This window comes from Ptychodera flava, chromosome 15, assembly GCF_041260155.1.
Source record: "Ptychodera flava strain L36383 chromosome 15, AS_Pfla_20210202, whole genome shotgun sequence".
Taxonomy (NCBI): Eukaryota; Metazoa; Hemichordata; class Enteropneusta; family Ptychoderidae; genus Ptychodera; species Ptychodera flava.
In genome coordinates this window covers 31,794,146-31,803,076 of record NC_091942.1, presented here as the reverse complement: position 1 = coordinate 31,803,076, position 8,931 = coordinate 31,794,146, and the positions used below count along the sequence as shown (strand labels likewise).

The 8,931-nt window shown below is 37.6% G+C and overlaps 1 protein-coding gene across 1 annotated transcript in view; it reads right to left on the bottom strand.

Moving 5' to 3' along the window:
- The window catches only part of LOC139151902 (probable endonuclease 4), a 577,101-nt gene that overhangs the window by 300,135 nt on the left and 268,035 nt on the right, over positions 1-8,931 (bottom strand). The gene's annotated exons all lie outside the window — the stretch shown is intronic.

Here is an 8,931-nt window from a genome sequence, read left to right as displayed (position 1 = left end):
TGCGTTCAAAGAAAAAAGGTGAGGGGGTGGGGGTGGAGGAATCGCAATTGAAATCTTATTTTTTTTCAGATCCCCCCTCAATACTCTAAGAAATTTTCAAGTCCCCCCCCCCGTCTATATGATCAAAAATTCCAAGTCCCCCCCCCCCCATTACCATACCTACAGCCGCATATTTATTAGGAATGCACGCGGAATAAAGATAAACATGTATTGCGTAAGCTTAGTTCTGCACGTAGATGTTCAACACTACCTCTTATCAGCAGGTTGTAGAGCCATATACCTAGGGCAAATTCTTAAATTGATTAATTTTTAAATGTATCAGAGGACTTTTTTGATTTATCAGTCTACGCTGACTTGAGTTTATCCAACTCTGGCCAGGTCAATGGCACCAGCTGATAGGCACACAAAATGACAATCATGACAGAGAGTATGAAAAATGTGTATTCCTGGCTACGTTTTACTAAATTGTGAATAACTGAGCACAGTGACTACTGAAATTTTTTTTTCAAAAGTACAAGACTATGGACCCGTCACGACCTGCGACATGCGACCTGCGTCTTTAAACTGTGATCTGCGACCTAACCCTAACCCTGACTCTAACCCCTACCCCTACCCCTAACCCCTAATCCCAACCCTAACCCTAACCCTACCCGCAGATCGCAGTTTAAAAAACTCGCATGTCATGACCGGTCTTCCATACAAGACATATACAACTTAGATATTACTTATAAATGTTTTATAAAATTGACAACACTGGAAGGTTAAAATATTCCGTCAAATTAATGTTTTAATCTCAGAAATTTTGAGTGTAATAATGGCAAATTTGATAAAAAATAAAAGATTCCATTTAGTCACACATTTTTCATTTGAATTAGAGTCTTTACTGTTCAAAGTTTTACTTTTGTGTTTACTTTTGTACGATGAGATGTGAAAATTTCATTCACTGCATGAACTTGAAATGAATGGTTTTATATATTGATTTTAATTGATTTAAAAAAACTGTGACTTTTCATCGTATATTTGTATAAGATCAAGCATGGTGACCCCATCTTTTTTCTCCATTTATATTTGATTGTTCTCATATGCCAGAATTCAAAAAGCCATGGTAACTGTTAGTCCCTAAGTCTTCAATGTTTTGCTCTCTGGCCGGGTCTTGTGTACATGTATGTTTCACTGTCACTGTCAATTGAATATTGTCATAATCCTTTGACCGAAACTCTTCTTAAACTACATCAGAGTCGAGCTATCATTGTCACTGCCAGTATGCAGTAGCAGGGCAGTAGCTGTTTTAACTCTACTCCCTATGTAGCACGTTGAACTGTCCAGTATTCAGCTTGCCAATTAACTTAGCCTACGTATTGTTTTTACGAAAATTTACTGCCATTCATACATGTTTAGATATTTTGAGATTAAAGTCATAAAATGCGACAAAACGGTTCTAGATTTTGTTTAATTATTACTGACATTAAATCCATTGGATGACATCAAAATATTTTGAGCAAAAATATTTTCTTTTCAGGTCCCCCCATAGGCAGAGCAAAACTTTCAAGTCCCCCCCTCGACTACCCCTAAAATTTTCGAATCCCCATTGATTTCTTCCAGCCCCCCCCCCCCCCATTTTTTGAATGCGGCCTAAGTCAGAAATATCTGGTAATGTGGTCATCTACCTCAAGTTTTACAAGTATCTGATGTACAAAGTTTTAATGAAAAGGAAAGTTTTGACCACGGTTTATCGTGAAATCATACACCGAATGTCACAATGTAGGGCGTCTTCGGTATTTCGGTAAATTTGTGGGTACCGAAACGCCGCAGAGACCCAGCGCAGCCGGAACACAGCCCATTCACACAAGACGAAAAATTAAAACCCTTCCTTGTCTAGAAAGAAAATCTTACGATTTTCTGTAAATGGGTCAGAAAACCATTTTATATAGAGTCTGAACGCTCATAATTTAAAAAATAAACACAGGTATCACAAACGTGTTACTTTGATCCGTGCACTATCCATGTACATATCACTCACTAAGCCGATTTCGATAGTGTTTTCTTTGCAAGTATATCATCTTTAATTTACATCTAACAAAATTAGATTTTTAATGGGAAAATTTTAAAACTTTGTAGCAGCTTTCCAACCTTGAGTATAGAAAAAATCCCCCCCATGAGTTTCCTCCTCTGGGAGTCTCAAAACCTGCAAGGGAAATGTCCCTGCTCGCAAGCCCTCTTTCCGTTTAAAAAAACTCAAAGTCACCTGCACTGTTTTCCAAAATTCCGCGCCTACGCGCCCGTAGACGTGTGTATATATGTATATAAGGCGCAGAGCAGAATTTTAGAAAACGGGTGACTGAAAACTCGCTGTCCTCACCTCACGACACAAGCCCGCACAGGCCAACTGGAATTGAATAGTCTAAAATATGATATTATTTTCATAATTATTAAAAATAATAAATCGTAATTACGAAATATTGATATCACATAACCGAGTTAGTGTTTCGTCAGGATTGTGAGCTTCCTTTCTGCGGAGCAGCACTCCATAAAATCGTTGTAATATAGGCCTACTCTTACTTGGACGCCTCGGCCGGCCGCCCATGCCATACAGAACTCAAACATTATTTTTAATAATTATGAAAATAATATCATATTTTAGACTATTCATTTCCAGTTGGCATGTGCTGCCCGCTGCGCCTGCCGCTTTCTAGGGTCGAGGCTACCTCTGTCCCCCATCTCCCAGTTGCCCCTGAACTATTGGCCATTAGGTCGTGGGCAGGTGGTAAAAATAGAAAACAAATGTACGGGTCAAAATGCTTACAAGTTATGTTGCCTTAAGATTGCTGCTGTTAAAAAATAGAACAGCGATGTCAACCGAAATAAGTAATTGTGACATTCTGTTTGGTAAATAAATGTGTATAGGCCTACATGTCGTGCAATTCCGAAAAAATGTCAAATTTTGGAGTGCTACAATAATTACAAGTCGGAATTCTGACTACCCAAAGATCTGAAGGCGCATCCCTGGGAGAAAAGAACGAAATTCCCCGTCCGCTGTGATAGATACGAGTAATACATCCGCCCGCCAAGAAACCGCTTGGAAAATAACAATGTTTAAAATGTGCCCTGCCCCGTCTATCCAGTGTACGAATTATTTATCAACCAATATGTCTGAAAAGTTTTCTGGGAACATCGCATAAATGTTTTTTCATCATTTATCAATCATGCACACAAAGTACTCATAATCTACGATGATGCAGACCACATTCCCGACTATTCTAAGCTTAAAGATTGTGACAACGTCACATAAATTGCTTGTAGGTTTAATATTGTGAACAATACTGGTATTGATTTTTTCCGTAACCCGAGTTTAAAAAGGAAACTTATTAAAGGTATACTGTCACCTGTTCCAATATTGCCACAGTTACCATGGAAAGAGAAAATCTAACCAATCACAGATTTTAAGCGGGTGGCCGCTTTTTTAAAAACAGCGTCCTCACATGGGAATTTTGAATACCAAGGAACGCCCTTTTTACCATATATGGGCATATTTAGAATACAGGTGACTGTAGGCCTATACTTTTTTATAAGTGGATACACCGGCACTTGATTTTTCAATATGTATCATATCTAGTCGGCTGAAAATATGGTTTGACCCTAAAAAAATTGCTACAAAAGGTTTCTCAACGGTTTTTGATAGAGTCAAATGTGCTTAATAACATATTAAAAGTCTACCAAAATCTGACCACCGGAAACGCGTCATTTTCAAGATGGCGTCCAAGATGGCCGCCATATACTTAAAATGGCCATAACTATACCAAAAAAAATTGCTACAAAGGTTTCTCAACGGTTTTGATAGAGTCAAATATGCTTAATAACATAGTAAAAGTCTACCAAAATCTGACCACCGGAAACGCGTCATTTTCAAGATGGCGTCCAAGATGGCCGCCATATACTTAAAATGGCCATAACTACTTAAATATTATACCTAGACTAGTGATGTCTGTGTCTACCACCATGTTTTAGTGGTTTAGGAATCCAACTATCATATCTAGATTATAGGCAAGTGGTCATAAGTCCCATAATTTGCATATTTGTACATGTATTAAAAATAATCACTGTCACATTCTTCGTCCAGAACATGTTGCTCATGTGGATTTTCACAATTTCCGAGGTTAGGTAGTAAAGGGAAAGCAACTCCACACATCGTTCATATTTTGGGTGTTTGCGTTTTGTGTATGAAATTGTGTATAATATAAGTGTATGTCATGTTTGGCTGTTTTAAGAAAAGTGTTGCTTAGCCATGGTGAGACGTATCCGTAATCTACGTGTCTTGATGTTACTCCACACTGGAGTGGAGAGACAAGTGTGACACTGCGATCCGTTGGCGCTGCATTTCGAAAACAGAGTTTTCTTCATCAGTCGCTTGAAATTCATTCTTGATTGGTGAGACGTGTTGAATGGTTGATTTTTTTTATTTGGTAGTATATTGTTCCACTTACATTTGGTGTTCAAGTAGGGAAGCTAGAATGTCTACTGGTTGGTCTTGTTGTGTTTGTGTAGGTTCGTGTGAACCTGAGTTCGAGCTGTCGTCGCTTTTGTGAAGTCTGGCACTTATAAGTGTATTGCCTATATTTCTGTTCCTTCTATATGCGATTATTGGTTGATTTTGGAACAGTTTTTTATTTAGTGTTTCGTCTTTTTCAAGTTCATTTCAGTTTTCTGTCAAGGCTTGCTTGATTTTTGTCATTTCGATGTTACGGGCTATATGTTGTTATGAAGACTACTGTACAAAATACATGATAGCTCTGCTAAAAATAATCTTTAAAAACAACACATTTGAATTAAACGATGAATTCTACCGGCAAATATGGGATGCTCTATGGGGTCTCCCTCGTCGCTGGAAATAGCAGATATTACATTTCACGAGACAGAAATGAGAATAATACAGAAACACAAACAACAAATGCCGACCTGGCTGAGGTTCAGGGACGATGTTTTCCTGATTTTGATCGGAACACAACACGAACTCAATGAATTCATATCAAACATCAACAAAATGCATCCTATTTTCAAATTTTCGTTTGAAAGCTCCTCTCAAGAAATCACATATTTAGACCTGACTATCTACAAAGGTCGTCGATACAACAAAAAAGAACATTCCCAACACCAAGACACACTTAAACCAACAGATACATTCCAGTTCTTACAAAGAAACTCATGCCATCCGGCAGCAACATTCAAAGGTCTGATCAAAGGTGAAACATTATGATACATCAGAACATGCAACAACGAAACCGATTTTACAGAGAAAGTCACACAATTTAGTGAAAAATTACAAGACCGACAATATAAAAATACCGCAATTATACGGTGTCCATCACATTTGATCTGAATTGGTACATACCAGTATGGGTACCAAAGATCAACAATAAATGTTGTTTCTATCAGTGCAGGAAAATTCCAAGTTGATGTTATGACAATGATTTCTGCACAGTACAGCCAGAAAAACAACAAGAAATATATAAACCAGAAAAACAAGAATGACAAAAGTAAATAACGTCTGAAACTTTAGGTACTGGAGGTCAACTTTAGCAACATGCATAGCAAAAACAGCTAGTCCCCCTTTAGTTTGAGCAGGTCTGTTAATATGTAACAGTTCAAAAACAATGACAGGAAATGACGCAAGGTCAGTGGAGTAGCCTGTTTCAGTCACTGGCATGCCACCACTCCTACATATTTGCAGGATTTCCTTTTTCTTACCTCATTTGCACATTTTGACGTCCATTTGAAGAACGTCACGTCTCAGCCCCTGCATCTACCCTGTACACCAAATACTGAGATGATAGCTTTGGCGGTAAGGGAGCTTTTGCGTGTGACGGACATACATCCGCACTAACATACCCACATACATACATAGAGACACACAGACGCCACCGACTCACCATAAAAGCTGTTTTTGTTATTTATGTACATACCAAATATGAGCTAAAATGAAATAGAACGCATTATCAGAAAAACAGATCATAAAAGCAGAAAAAAGACAGCTTGAACAACAAAAAGAAAGAAAGAACGCTACCAACAATACAGTAGTCGTCATAACAACATATAGCCCGTAACATCGAAATGACAAAAATCAAGCAAGCCTTGACAGAAAACTGAAATGAACTTGAAAAAGACGAAACACTAAATAAAAAACTGTTCCAAAATCAACCAATAATCGCATATAGAAGGAACAGAAATATAGGCAATACACTTATAAGTGCCAGACTTCACAAAAGCGACGACAGCTCGAACTCAGGTTCACACGAACCTACACAAACACAACAAGACCAACCAGTAGACATTCTAGCTTCCCTACTTGAACACCAAATGTAAGTGGAACAATATACTACCAAATAAAAACAATCAACCATTCAACACGTCTCACCAATCAAGAATGAATTTCAAGCGACTGATGAAGAAAACTCTGTTTTCGAAATGCAGCGCCAACGGATCGCAGTGTCACACTTGTCTCTCCACTCCAGTGTGGAGTAACATCAAGACACGTAGATTACGGATACGTCTCACCATGGCTAAGCAACACTTTTCTTAAAACAGCCAAACATGACATACACTTATATTATACACAATTTCATACACAAAACGCAAACACCCAAAATATGAACGATGTGTGGAGTTGCTTTCCCTTTACTACCTAACCTCGGAAATTGTGAAAATCCACATGAGCAACATGTTCCGGACGAAGAATGTGACAGTAATTATTTTTAATACATGTACAAATATGCAAATTATGGGACTTATGACCACTTGCCTATAATCTAGATATGATAGTTGGATTCCTAAACCACTAAAACATGGTGGTAGACACAGACATCACTAGTCTAGGTATAATATTTAAGTAGTTATGGCCATTTTAAGTATATGGCGGCCATCTTGGACGCCATCTTGAAAATGACGCGTTTCCGGTGGTCAGATTTTGGTAGACTTTTACTATGTTATTAAGCACATTTGACTCTATCAAAAACCGTTGAGAAACCTTTGTAGCTATTTTTTTGGTATAGTTATGGCCATTTTAAGTATATGGCGGCCATCTTGGACGCCATCTTGAAAATGACGCGTTTCGGTGGTCAGATTTTGGTAGACTTTTAATATGTTATTAAGCACATTTGACTCTATCAAAATCCGTTGAGAAACCTTTTGTAGCAATTTTTTGGGGTAAGGTCTTTTTTTTTCATAAATGCAGCCGACTAATCACATCGGTATCATGCCAATTCTAGTCGTGTGGTGATCTTTAATTTGTACAGCATGGACTGTGTAACCCATTCTTAAATTTTGGCGTCGTTTTGTAACTTTAAAGTTTGGATTGGCCGAGTACCTTTGCGAAAGAAACGTCATCCTTACTTCAAGGCATATGCATATAAAACTACCATAACACGTCGCAGAGGTATACGTAAACAGGCAGAAAACTCAGTAAAACGGCTTCCCTGACATTTTTCTGTATGTTGTTCATCAACTTTATTGTCGATTGAGAGAAAACAGTATAGGTAATACTACAATAGAATCCAAATGCAGGTACAAGATTGATAAAAATCAGAAACATACCTTTGCTTGTGTAGTCATAGTTGAGTATATATCGCAGAAGTAACGTGTAAGACAAGAAAATTATGAGACATCAACCAAGCCTGTGAGTTACTTTCTGGCATTCTTCGAGTTATGCAACACATATCAATACTTTGTGACAAACCTCAGATTTCTGTAATTTCCTTCGATACAAGTGTGCGTAACTTTCCACTACAAATTATGTTCGTATTGGAAGACAAAAGTTGGTTAAAAAGTGAAAGTGCTCCCAGCTGATTGGGCAATATTTATCGCAAAGTGATGTAGGCCCTATACCCCTGTCGCTTTATCTGAAAATTAAGCAGAGTGACACCACTTTCAATCCGCGCTTTTCAATTCACTTTTTTCATTGTAGCTATCGTGTTTATAAGCTATTTTGTAAAGAAAGATACAGTGTGAATTATGATGCATGAACAATAAATAGGCTTATCAACACTGTATTAAGGCTGCGTTCACAAATAACGATTAGGGGGGGGGGGGCTGGAGGAATTTCGATTGAAATCTTATTTTTTTTCAGATCCCCCCCTAAGTACCCCAAAAAATTTTCAAATGCCCCCCCTCTATATGGTCAAAATTTTTCAAGTCCCCCCTAACTATCACAGGCCCGCATATTTGTAAAGGATGTGAGCGCAGAAAAAATAAACATGTATAGCGCCGTTCCGCTCACAGGTGTTCAACACAACCTGTTTTTTAGCACTTTCTATAGTCATATTCCCAAGGCAAGTTCTTTAAATGCATCAGTGAATTTTTAGATTTATTGGTCTAAAAGCCAACATGAGTTAATCCAATTCTGGCCAGGTCAATTGCTCCTGCTGAAGAGCACACAAAATGACAATCATGAGAGAGTAGGCAAATTGTGAATTTTGGCTAATTGCCATATTGCACAGTGACCTACCAAAAATTTGTTTCAAAACTACAAGACATATATGGATTAGATGCTACTCAAAATTGACAACACTGGAAGGTAAAATATTTCATCAAATAAATGTTTTAATCTCTGAAATTTTGGGTATAATAATTTTAAATTTGTTTTAAAAAATAAATAATTCCATTTGGTCACATATTTTTCTTTTAGTCTTTACTGTTCAAAGTTTTACATCAGATTCTGTAACATTTTATAACAAGAATGTGAAAATTTAGAAAATCAAGCATGGTGACCCATCTTTTTTCTTTAATACCCGTATTTGATTATTCTCATATGCCAGAATTCAAATATTTCTATGTGTTCTTCCATGTGTTGCTCTCTGGCCTGATCTGTGTACAAGTATGTTTCACTGTCATGAGCATCATTTGACCCAAACTCTTCTGCATGTACATCAGAGTCAGAGCTAT